Source organism: Melospiza melodia, chromosome 24 (genome assembly GCF_035770615.1).
Source record: "Melospiza melodia melodia isolate bMelMel2 chromosome 24, bMelMel2.pri, whole genome shotgun sequence".
In the NCBI taxonomy this organism is placed as follows: Eukaryota; Metazoa; Chordata; class Aves; order Passeriformes; family Passerellidae; genus Melospiza; species Melospiza melodia.
The window spans coordinates 4918061-4930418 of record NC_086217.1 but is presented as its reverse complement, the minus strand read 5'-3'; the positions used below and the strand labels follow the sequence as shown (position 1 = coordinate 4930418).

Genomic DNA, 12358 nt, shown 5'->3' with positions numbered 1-12358 from the left:
CTGCACCCCTTGTTCTGCTGCTCCACTCCCCTCTGTCTCTCTCCAGGGAGATTTAAGCCACCAAAGAGCTGCTTTCATGAAGGAGCTGGTGGGATACCTGCAGAGGTGTGTCTGATACGGGCTGCTCAGCCACCAAAAGAACAAAACCTGCAGGATCCATGGACTTGGGAGTTCACTACAGCCAGAAGGGGGGAAATTGATCTGTGGGTCTCAGAGATGTTGTGGGAGTTACCCTGCCCATGCTGAAGGGACCGTGATGGCTACCTGCCAGAGCCCTCCCTGAGTGGCAATATTGCAGATCTGCACTCAGGCTCTTACAAAACCTTTGGGGTCATTTTTAGCCATTCCTGGCACTGAGGGATCCTTTCTGTTCCTGTTAGAGGTGATGGTGTCTCTTTCAGTGCTAAAAAGAATTAACTTTTGGTCTTGTGATCTGCAAGCTTGTGTCCTTTTCTCGGTCATGCTACTTTCCACTGAGTTGATGGTGCTCTACCAAGGTCTCTGGATGTGATTTTCATTCTGCTATTGATCTGAGATTATAAATATAGCTGGCAGAATTTCCATCTGTCTGTCACAGTCACTGGGGACTGGCAGGTAATCAGCATTGCAGCAATATTGAAAGAATTAAAATTATTTCCTAAGCCCTAACAGTGCACTTTTAACTGGGACTTGCTGAGGTGCAGTAAAATTGGAAATTCAGCATTCCTGGAGAGAACATGTCATGCTTGTTCTGCCTGTGCCCAAGGGATTTGATGTTTTCTCAGGAGCTGGGCAGCTTGGGATGAAGGGGATTTGTTAGCAGCTCTGCCCACAGGCTGGGTAGTGCTGGTGAAGCTGCCTTCATTCGCACATCTTGGTTATTCCTCACAGCTGGGGATTTGTGGTTGGATGAAGACAGAGCATTGCCTGGCACAGAGGAGGGCTGCTGGGGACAGCCCCACTGCTGGGCACTGCTGCAAAGGACTGGGGTTGGGATTGTCCCCAAAACTCAGGGACTGTTGAAACCCTCGTTGGTGTACCCCTGAGTGTTCTCCCGTGAATCCTACCAGCCCTGCACAGTGTGGCTGTGACATGGGGACCTGCTTTCACTGTCAGGGATGTCCCACACAGCAGAACAGATTGGATTGTGTTAGCCAGACAGGAATCTTCCTCAACATTTCAGATTAGTTGCAAGACTAAAAGCTGGATCTGTAGTTAGTTCAAATCCCTTGATACAACTTACAACAGCAATAGGCCTTGTTAGAATTGCTCCTAACTCTGATTATGAGGTTTTTCTAAGAGAAGAACAATGAGTTTGTGATTTTTAAAGCCCCTAATTAGGGGATTTGGATCCAGTTCTTGGCTCTGCTGTGAGATTTGTGTGTGACCCTGGGCGAGTCACTTAATCCCTCTCCAGCTGATCTGCACTGGGAGCTGCTTCCTTCCTCTGCCTGTCAGTCCTGCCTGTGCTCAGAGCCAGGAATGAGCAGGGGGAGAGGCACAGGCAGGGCCCTGATCTCTTCTCAGGAATGGAGATGCTCCTGTAAGAACAAATCCCAGAGTTTGTCTGGGATTTGTTCTTACAGGAGTTTGTCACTCTGCGAGTGCCTCCTGTGTGCAAACACCTCAAAGTCCCCAAGAGCCATCCAGGAATCAAGACCAGAAGTGCTTCCAAAGCCCTGCTGCACTTGCTGTGAGGCCAAGGATGACACTGTTGTCCTTCTGAGCAAATCTCAGACAAACTCTGGGATTTGTTCTTATAGGAGTTTGTCACTCTGCGAGTGCCTCCTATGTGCAAACACCCCAAAGTCCCCAAAGCCATCCTGGGGACCAGCAGTGCTCCCAAAGCCCTGCTGCACTTGCTGTGAGGCCAAGGATGACACTTTGTTGTCCTTCTGAGCTGCTGGCTCACCACCTGCTGCTCCTGGGGAGGAGGAGATAGGAGCTGAAACAAAATATTTTTTTGTTAATTCATCTGGGAAACAACTTGTACACAGTGTTGAGTTCCCATGTGCCCTAATTTTTTTTTCCCTGGGGGTGGTGAGGTCCTGGCAGGGGTTGTGCAGAGAAGCTGTGGCTGCCACATCTCTGGAAGTGTCCAAGGCTGGGTTGGACCAGGGGAAGGTGTCCCTGCCCATGATTGGAATGAGGTGCTCTTTAAGGTCCCTTTCAAGAAAACCAGTTTGTGTTTCTGTGAAATGCCTTTGCAGAGCTTCAGTGACCATGGGGAGAGCTTTCCTATTTCTAGCTCTTTTTTTTATTTTTATTCCCTCACAAGCAAGACTAAAGTATGCCCATGATTTCAATCTGACAAAAATGAAAAATTAACTCAGAGGGGTGAGGAGTTGGTTCACGTGGCTGAGCCCGCTGTGTTCACCCCTTTGCTGCTCTCACTTTGGGCACGTGAACCCCTGTGCTGATGCTTAACTCTGCACAGCCACAGATGTGGCCAGCTTAATGACAGGGACAGGAAACCATCACACCTGAGATCCTCCCTTGACTCTTTGTGCAAGCTCAGCACCTGAGTGAGCTCAGCACAGCCTTTTCCTGCCTTTCACCAGCTAAAACAAGGCTGGAGTGACTTGCAAACAGACCCAGCTGCTACTGGGGCAAGCCTGGTTTGGCATCTAGCATTGGATTTCCCTGGAGATTAGAGAGATTAAAACACTAATGCCCATTGATAGGGGTTAGAACTTTAATAAGTCATAAAAAGTGGTGTAATCTGGCAGAAATCTGCATGCAGCTGCAGCATAAGCAGATTGAGGCTGGGTTTCCTGTCTGGGTGCTGGGTGAAGGTTTCTCAGAAATTGCTGTTTTTGGTGCTTGCTGAAGTGAGGGATGTGGGTCTTGTCCCCCCCTCAGCATTCATAATTTGTAGAGCAGGCTGTGCCAGCCTTGCTGGGCATCACAGGAGGGGTGCTGCCAGCCCAGTGTGGTGGGGAGGGCTGCTGCCAGCCTGGTAGAGGGGTCTGTGCTGGGTGGAGGAAGATTTGCCACTGCTGGTGGTGCAGAAACAGAGAGGGAAGGTGACAGCCACACTAGCACAGGCAGGAGACAGAGCAGTGGATGTGGTGCCACTGATACAGGTGGCAAGGCTGGCATTAAGTGCAGGAGTGTGGCAGAGGCTGGTGACAGGTCCAAAAGGGAGTACAAGTACTAGTCCTGGGCAAGAGACAGAGCAGGGGTGGCTGTGGTGCCACTGGCACAGGTGGCAGGGCTGGCATCAAGTGCAGGAGTGTGGCAGAGGCTGGTGATGCTGGTAGCTGGTCCAAAAGGAAGTGCAAGTACTGGCCCTGGGCTTGCAGGCTGTGCAGGGGCTGTTCGTGGGAACGGGAGTCCTTTGGGTGTTGAAAAGTGCAGATGTGCACATCTGTCTTAACTCTTTCATCACCTGCAGGCCTTTCTTTGGGAATGTGAATCTGGGAAGTGCAGGGAGAAAGTCCGGAGGTCATGGGGTAGGGCAAAGTAAGGTGTCAGACCCAAAAGAAGGGGGTTGGCTTCACCTTGGCTGTGACAGGAGAGAGTCCCAACAGCACTGCTGGACATCACAGAGGGGACGTCACCCCGCACCAGGGTGTGCGTTGGAGGAAGCAGGGACAAGTGGTGCAGCCCAGCTTCCCTCCTGCTGCTGGGAGAGGGCTGGGACATTCTCTGATCAAGGTATAAGGCAGGAAGGAGTTGTGGAGGCAGCTCATTTCTTCATTCAGCTTCACTGACATCATTTTAGAGAGCAGCCATGCCCGTGGGGGTGGGTTGACATCTTGTCCTGCCAGATGTGAGATGCAGCTGCAGAGCAAAGTGAGCCCACGCTCGCAGCACTCACACCCACCCGCGGCTGCCCTGGGGCTCTGCTGGAGGATTTCGGGATGCTGGGCAGCAAAAGGCTTCCCTGGGATGGGGATGTGGATGAGACCCTGGTCGAAGTGGGCTCCTCTTGGAATGGCGCTGCCCCGCTTGCCCCAGCCTCTCTCTTTGCCGTGGAAGTTTCTCTTTGCCATGGAAGTCTCTTTGCCGTGGAAGTTTCCCCGCATCTCCTGCGTGGAGCCGGGGTGGGACGAGCCCCCGAACTCTCGTTGCTCTCACCCCTTGCGGGCCCCTCTGGGCCGGGCCGGGCCCGGAGCGGCGGGGGGATGGAAACCGCCTGGGGGCGAAGCAACTTCCCGGGAAGAGAGGCTCCATCCCCCCGGGCCGGGCTGCAGGGGGAGGAGGCAGGGTGATGGGGGAGGAGGAGGAGGAGGAGGAAGGGCGATGGGGGAGGAGGCGGAGGACAGCGCGGGAGGAAGCGGGAGCCACCGGCTGCCGGAGCCGCCGCCGCCGCCGCGGGTGAGTCTCCGCTGCCCGGGGGCGGGGGCTCCGTGGGGCAGCGCAGGGGGAATTATGGTGGTGGGGAAACGTTTGTTTGGGGGGTGAATTATCCCGGGGAAAGGGCTTGAGAGAGCAGGGGGTGAGTGCCGCGGTTCTCTCGGCGGGCAGTGTGGGGCTTCCCGGCCGGGGCAGGGCATGCCCGGGGTGAGGGCAGCGGGTGCTGCGGGGGGCTCGGGCCTCGGCCCCTTCAGGCGCCGCCGTGCCCCTCAGGAGAGGCCGCGGCTCGGCACCGCCTGGCCGCGCTGCCGGCATTGTCCGGGAGCCCTGCAGATCAATAGATCAAACCCTGCCCTGCCTGGAGGGCACCCCCTGGTCCCCTGCCCTGCCCCTGAGGGCACCCCCTGGTCCCCTGCCCTGCCCCTGAGGGGTCCCCCTTGTCCCCTGCCCTGCTCCGGCTGCTGCCCCCGCTGAAGGGCTCGCGGGGCGTCTGGGGCGCAGCTGCCTTTGGTAAAGAAAGACAACAACAGAAACAAACAAAGAAATTAAATAAAAATCCATTCTACCCTGCCCGTCAAAGAACAAAACCGAGCGGGAAAAAAAATTAAAAAGGGGAATAAAAAAAGCTGAGCTGCAGCCCCGAGATGTGGATCCCTCTGGTTTGCTCCTTTTTCTGCCGTGGCTGCCGTCGGTGCCTCGTGGGCCGGGGGCATCAGTCCCGAGGGCAGCCCGGGGGCTCGGGGCACACTGGGCACACTCGGCCGTGCCCGGTGCCCATTCCTGGGGCTTGGCCCCGCTCATTCCTTCTGCAGCGCTGTCTGGACAAGCTGAGTTTGGGGATCGCTGCCTGGCTCTTTGTTTACACAGCACAGAGCTCTGTAGAGCACTGGTGATAGGAGTGAAGGGTGCTGTCCCTTGGCTGCGGGCTGGGGAGGGTCCCTGTGTCCCTCCTGAGCTCAGTACCATTGTCCAGGCTGGGTGGACAGGGGTGGGAGTGAGTGGATCCCATCCTCATGGAATCAGTTTTGTGGGTGTTTTTGGACCCTTGTGGGCACAGGCACCCTGAGCCTGTCTTCAGGGAGCAAGGGCTGTGCTGGCCACTTGAGTGGGCTACATGGGGCTTGTTGATGGAGCAGCTTCTGCTGAGATCTGAGTGCAGGAAGGTTCCTCTCAATGGGGTGCTCCCAGTGAGGGAGGGCTGCTCTGGGGTCAGCCTTGCTCCAGCTCCAGGAGAAGAAGCTCCTTACAGAGGGTGATCTGTGGGGCAGCATGGCCAGAGATCTCTGCATGCCCAAGCTGAGACTTGGGGTTGTTCCTGATAATCTCCTCCTTTTTAAACGTGGAGGAAAACAACCTAACAACTCTTTACATGTTTTTAAAATGGTTTAGAGCTGCTGTCTCACGTGGTTGGAGGAATGAGAATGTCAGACTGTGGGTTGTGCTGCACACGTGTCCAACCCGGGCAGGGCGGTGGTCAGCCTGGTGGTCAGCCTCACCCCACATCCAGGAGCCAGGGGCAGCAGTTCGAGCTTGTGGAGCTTCGACCCCTGGGATGGGCTCCTGCATCGCAGCCCAGAAACCCCAGAAACCTGCAGCAGCCGGGGGGTTTAAGATGGGAAGGGAAGCAGTGATGGGGAGCACATGTGTCCGTCCAAGCAGGGCAGGGTGGTGGTCAGCCTCACCCCACATCCAGGAGCCAGGGGCAGCAGTTTGAACTTGTGGAGCTTCAACCCCTGGAATGGGCTCCTGCATCCCAGCCCAGAAACGCTGAGCAGAGCCTGCAGCAGCCGGGGGCTTTGAGATAGGAAGGGAAGCAGTGATGGGGAGCACCCATCTCTTGTAAACAAAAGAGCCAGGAGGGTTGAGCTGCAGAGGGCAGGGGACTGCTGAGTTTCCGGAGCAGGAGGGGAAGCACACAGTGAGCGAGGACGGAAGCGCACGTGGCTGGAGGGCACAGCTCGACCCGCGTGTGATGTGTGTGCCCCTGACTTGTGGCTCAGGGCTGGTCGCCTGTGGAGGCCCTCACACCACAGCAAGAACCACTGCCTCCTTTTAAAAACTTTTAAAAACTCTGAAACAGGTTTATTCCCCACATGAATAAAAGTCTTCAAGCCTGCAGCATCCTGTGTGCTCAGGAGGCATCTGGCCACCTCTCTGACAGCTCTTGGGTAGGTTTGGTTAATGAGGAGGAGTTAAGCACACTGTGCTGTTTCTGAGTGGTGTTTGTAGGCACCCAGGTGAAAATGCAAGCTGAGAAAGAAACAAACTCGTTGGTAGATGGGCCTGGGCTGGTGGCCAGCCTGAAACTGCAGCCCAGTGCTCAGGGATGCAGGGGACAGACTCTGCAGCCCAGTTCTCAGGGATGCAGGGGACAGACTCAGCTTGGGTCTGGCAATGCCAGCCAGGTGCTGGTGATTGCAGCTGAATAATAGGAATTATTATTAATTAGGTACAGTTTGGTGCTGCAGGGGTCTGTGGCACTGGCTCTTTGTGCCAGGCTGAGCCACCTCTGCTTTGGAGGGAGCTGTGCCTCACATTCCCTGGCACCCACACATCCAGCAGGGACCTTCAGCACCAGGGGATCCCTGTGGCAGCTGAAAAACACCAGCAGTGCCTGGGCCATGCTGGGATTACATCCAGTCCTGGCTTTGCTGAGACTCCTCCATCCCCCAGGAAGGGAGAGCTGTGTCTCTGCCACCTCCTCCGCAGGCTGGATCCGTTTCCACAGCCTGTGGTCACTGGCTCAGTGTGCCAGGGGGAGAGGCCCTGGAGGCCGCACGTGCTGCAGTCCCCACAGCCAGCTGTTCTTAACCAGGAGCTGGAGATTCTCTCTTTGGAGCTCCAGATGTCTCTGTGACACCCTACTGGCTGAATCACCTTAATCTTTCTCTCCAAGAAAGATTAGGGTGATTCACACTTCTCCTGGAAAACACTGTGGATACTCAGCTTGGTAGGCTGTGCTTTCACACCTTGTTACACCACTGTTCACTGCTCTCTGTGTTTGCATAAACCCATCCCACAAGTCTGGAAGCCCATGGTATTTCCAGCTTCTCTTGGATGAAGGGAAGTTATCCACAGTGTCCTGCTCTTCTGGGTGCTTGTAGCTGTGCAGAACTGGTTGCAGCATCATTGAAAGGTGGCCAGTGCTTGTTGTTCCAGCATCCAAAGGGTGTGTCCTGGATTTACTCCCCACACACACGTTGCCATTTAGCCATTGATTGTGTGTGCATCCCTAGAGTGTGAGGTGGTTTGGATGTGTTCATGGGAGGCCATGGCAGAGGTGCAGCCTCCTGGCTTCTCTCTGATTCCTCTGTGCAGCCACTGAGCACCAGGTCTGTGACCAGCTCTGCTCTCCCAGCTCACCAGCACAGCATGGAGCTGCTGGCTTCAGCCAGGACCTGGGGTGGGTGAGACATTCCCAGTTCAGCCTCTTTGAGGGTGCTTTAACCCTCGTGTGTCTGCAGTGCAGCCCAGTCTCCTGCAGATCCCTGTCCAGACCCTCAGGGAGGATTAGCAGCCCCTGGCTCTGGGGTTTTGGGGCAGCCCATGGCTGTCCTTGCCTGCCCTGCCTGCAGTGTCCTGGGCTGTGGCAGCCTCGTGGCACCAGCCCAGCAGCTCCAGCAGCCCCTGGCCAAGCCCATCCCACAGCACACAGCATCCAGCTGGCTGGAGGAGCAGGAGGGTCCCTGGGGGGCTCCCAGGGGCTTCCCTACCCGCGGGGTGGCTTTCATCTGCTGCTTCACAGATGTTGCCTTTGGCTCGTGTCTGACATGCATCAATTACAGAGCAACAGCCCCGAGCCTTTGGCAAAATCAACTTTGGAGCAGCTGTCCTGAGTCAGCCGTGCCCGAGCTGGAGCTCTGGCTCTGTCCCTGCTTGGTGCAGCGCTGCCCTGGCCATCTCCACATCTCCTGAGCCCACCTGAACAGAGTTTCCCTGGCAGGGAAGGTCTAAATAGGGCACAAGCACTTGTTGCCATGTGCTTGATGTTTGTCCAGGAACACTTTAGTGGGAGAGAGCTGCAGGCTCTGAGCTCTCTGCCCCATCAGAGAAGTGATGGCCCCTTGTGTGAGGGACAACAGTTGGGTTAAGGTGACAGTGGGGAATCATGTGAGGTCAGGTCCTGCTCTTGCCAGGGACTCCAGGCAGTAATGGGGTGTTTGTTAACCCATCCCTCCTTGCAGTGCTCCAGAAGGGTCAGTCTGGTGACGCTGGCTCTGACAGCACCAAAGATTTGACATTCTCCCCTCAGAGCACAGCAGGTCACACAAATCCAGGATGTGCCCACGATGCATCCCAGGCATCCACTGCTCAGGTCCAATTTATTTTTAAGACCTTTATTTTTTAGACAAGTCTCCTGGGAATGCTCCCTGCCACCCAGCACAGCATCCCTGTGTGCCATTGACTGATCCCTGTGTGCCACTGACTGGCCCTGTGCTGTGGCTGCACCCTCCTTCTGCTGCCACAACCCCTTGGAGCTGAGTGTGACACTGGAGTTCTTGCTAAGAAAAGACCATCTCAGTTCTGGGAAGCTGAAAAAAAGAAAAAATTGCACATTTGAGTTGTGGCATTTCCCTTGGGAGTTTGCTGGTGCTGCTGGGGCGTTGGTGGCTTTGCATCCCTGCTGTCCTGCAGACACTCCTAGCTGCAATATACCGATTATATTGTATTTTATCCTAATCAGGACCCAGGTGCTTTAAATCACAGTTCCCCACAGACTAGCTGGAGCACATGGGCTGTCCTGCCAGGGGTGCTACTTTTCCTGTGCCTTTGGTGTGGCTGGAGCCTGGTGAGCCCTGAGCCCTTCTCTTCCCCCTGAGGGCAGTTTGGTGAGGAGTGTCTGCTCCCTGATCTGGGGACAGTTTTCCTGCACATGCCCCTGCCAGGGACAGGTCAACCCCTCTGCATGCTACCAACAGCTCCTTGAAGTGCTGGAGATGCTCCTGGCTTTTATCAAGTGGAGGGTGGCTTTCTGCTCTATTTAATTTCTTAGTTTCTCTGCACCTTACCTGCCCAATGTCCCAGTTTGCTGTCCCATCCTTGGGGCTGTCCTGTGCACACAAGTGGTGCCTGGAGGAGTTGAACCCATTGCATAACCCAGTGTTGCTGCTGGTGGCAGCATATTTTCCACATGATTAACTTGTCATTTTGTTGGGGTTATTTTTAATGTTTTGCAGGGATTTTTTTTTTTTTTTTTGCTACTTTTGGCCTCGCCATTTTGGAATGGGGCTAATTTGGGATTTGTGGTGAGGCCTTGGGCACACTGGGCTGGGTGACTTTGTGAGGGGCAGTGTGGCAGTGCAGTTCCAGCTGTGCAGGATCCCTGCTCCCATGGCAGTGCAGCTCCAGCTGTGCAATGTTCCTTCTCCCATGGCAGTGCAGTTCCAGCTGTGCAATGTTCCTTCTCCCATGGCAGTGCAGCTCCAGCTGTGCAGGATCCCTGCTCCCATGGCAGTGCAGTTCGAGCTGTGCAGGATCCCTGCTCCCATGGCAGTGCAGTTCCAGCTGTGCAGGATTCCTGCTCCCATGGCAGTGCAGTTCCAGCTGTGCAGGGTTCCTGCTCCCATGGCAGTGCAGTTCCAGCTGTGCAGGGTTCCTGCTCCCATGGCAGTGCAGCTCCAGCTGTGCTGGGTTCCTGCTCCCATGGCAGTGCAGCTCCAGCTGTGCAGGATCCCTGCTCCCATGGCAGTGCAGCTCCAGCTGTGCAGGATCCCTGCTCCCATGGCAGTGCAGCTCCAGCTGTGCAGGGTTCCTGCTCCCATGGCAGTGCAGTTCCAGCTGTGCAGGGTTCCTGCTCCCATGGCAGTGCAGCTCCAGCTGTGCAATGTTCCTGCTCCCATGGCAGTGCAGTTCCAGCTGTGCAGGATCCCTGCTCCCATGGCAGTGCAGCTCCAGCTGTGCAGGATTCCTGCTCCCATGGCAGTGCAGTTCCAGCTGTGCAGGATCCCTGCTCCCATGGCAGTGCAGCTCCAGCTGTGCAGGGTTCCCAGGAGGATTGGGATGCTCCCATGCCTCTCAGGGACAGCATTTTTGCTGTCTAGAAGCTCTGTGAGTAATGCTCAGCTGGGACTGAGGTTTGGAAAAAAGTGTTCAAAGTGACCCAACAGTCTTTGGGATTATTTCTAGGTTTGTTTTTTCTTTCTTTTTTTTTTTTTTTTTTTTTTTTTTTTTCTGCTTGGCCTATATTAAGCATGTGGAAGTGTGCTGTGCTTGCAGGAAGAGTGTGGTTCCACCTCACAGACCCCAGCAGGGTCCAGTCTGAGATGGCCAGAGGAAAAGGGATGATGGGCTTGTGTTTGGAGGAGCCCCTTTGGCCCAGCCACTCTCCTACAGAGAGAGGGAGGGAGAGAAAAGCAGGCAGCACATCATCAAAGGCCAGGAATACATGGTGTGAGATGAGCTGAGAGCTGTATCGCTGTCTGGAGGGGTGAGGACTTTGCAAATAATAATGTTTTCATTCATAATAATAAATGATTAAAGAATAATAAATAATCATTGCAAAACATTGAGCAACAACATAATGTTCATTTAGGCTGGTGGCTGCAGGACCCAGGCAGTGAGCAGCAGCAGCCTGGGGTGGGGAGGGCTCTTAGAAGTGTGTTTTCCTAAAAACCTCCCTCTCTGTGCCTGCATGGGGCTGATGCCTCCAGGAGCTTGCAGGGGACTGGGCTGATCTTGTGCTCACTCTGCCTTTGGGATATTTGCTGTGAGTGATGCAGAGCAGCTGGGGCTGGCAGGGGACAAGGCCACATTCCCCGGGAGAAATGGGGGGCTTTGTCCTTCCCAGCAGCCAGTGCTCCTGCCAAGGAATAGATAATCCCCTGTTTTTTCTTGAAAAGCTGTCGGCTGAGGCAGTAGTGTTAAATTTGCTTCTCCTGAAGGACTTTGTTAGGCTGGAGCATCTTGTAGAGGAGACAGGCAGCCTGTCTCAGAGGGAAGCTGAAGGCTTTGGCTTTCTGAGCAGATATGGACAGAATGAGAGTGAGAGCACAGGAGCTCCGTGGCTGCGTGGGTGTTGTCTGGCACAGCTTGTCTTGATGCAAATGTGTTGGGTTTTCCACAAGCCAGGGCCGGCAGGCTCTGATCTGCGTCAGCTGCAGCTCGAGGAGGGCACGTGGCAGTGCATGCCAAGGTCTGCCTGTGTCTGCGGAGCCAGCCAGCTCCCCCCAGAACGTGGCTGAGCTGGTCACACCAGCAGTGTGCACAGGGCTGTGGAGGAGTGGGATGTGTAGGTCTGCCAGACTTTAACAGCATTGCCTGGGCACAGGGTAAAAAGCATTTGTCACTCCCAGACATGGAGTGAGGATTTTCTGGGTGCTGGGTCCTGCTCACACCCCCACAGCAGCATCCCTTTGCTGTGCCAGCTTTGGTGGAGTGGGGAGGGATCAAGTGAAAACAGTAAACAGAGAGAGAAATTCCCAAATTTAATGTAATTATTGTGGAGGAAAATCCCACACTCCTCCTCCCACCCAGCCTGCTGGTACCGTGAGTCTCTGCACGTGCTTTACTCCTGCTTTGGATGCAGCTCCTGTGATTCCTTGTGAAGGCTGACCTAGGACAGAGGCTAGACAGAGCTAAAGAATAAAGCAGGGATTTATTGGAAGGTTTTAATGGATCCATTTTGGGCAGTACAAGACCCAGCCAGGGCTACACCCCAGATGAACCCAAAATGGATGACTGTGACAGTGTTCACAGGGGTTCAGGGAAGAGACAAGGAGCTGACTCCATGTCTCAAAAGGCTTGATTTATTATTTTGTCATATATATTACATTGAAACTACACTAAAAGAATAAAAGAAAGGATTTGATCAGAAGGCTGGCTAAGAATAGAATAGCAAAGAATGATAACAAAGGTTTGTGGCTTGGGATCTGTGTCTGAGCAAGCTGGGCTGTGATTGGCCATTAATTAGAAGCATCCAACATGGACCAATCACAGACCCACCTGTTGCATTCCACAGCAGCAGATAATCAACGTTTACATTTTGTTCCTGAGGCCTCTCAGCTTGTCAGGAGGAAAAATCCTAAGGAAAGGATTTTCATGAAAGATGTCTGCGACAGATGACTGGCCATGGGGTTAG

At 54.5% G+C, this 12358-nt stretch overlaps 1 protein-coding gene across 4 annotated transcripts in view; it reads left to right on the top strand.

Moving 5' to 3' along the window:
- Positions 1 to 12358, top strand: part of SEPTIN9 (septin 9) — a 160773-nt gene that overhangs the window by 128932 nt on the left and 19483 nt on the right. The window lies entirely within an intron of this gene.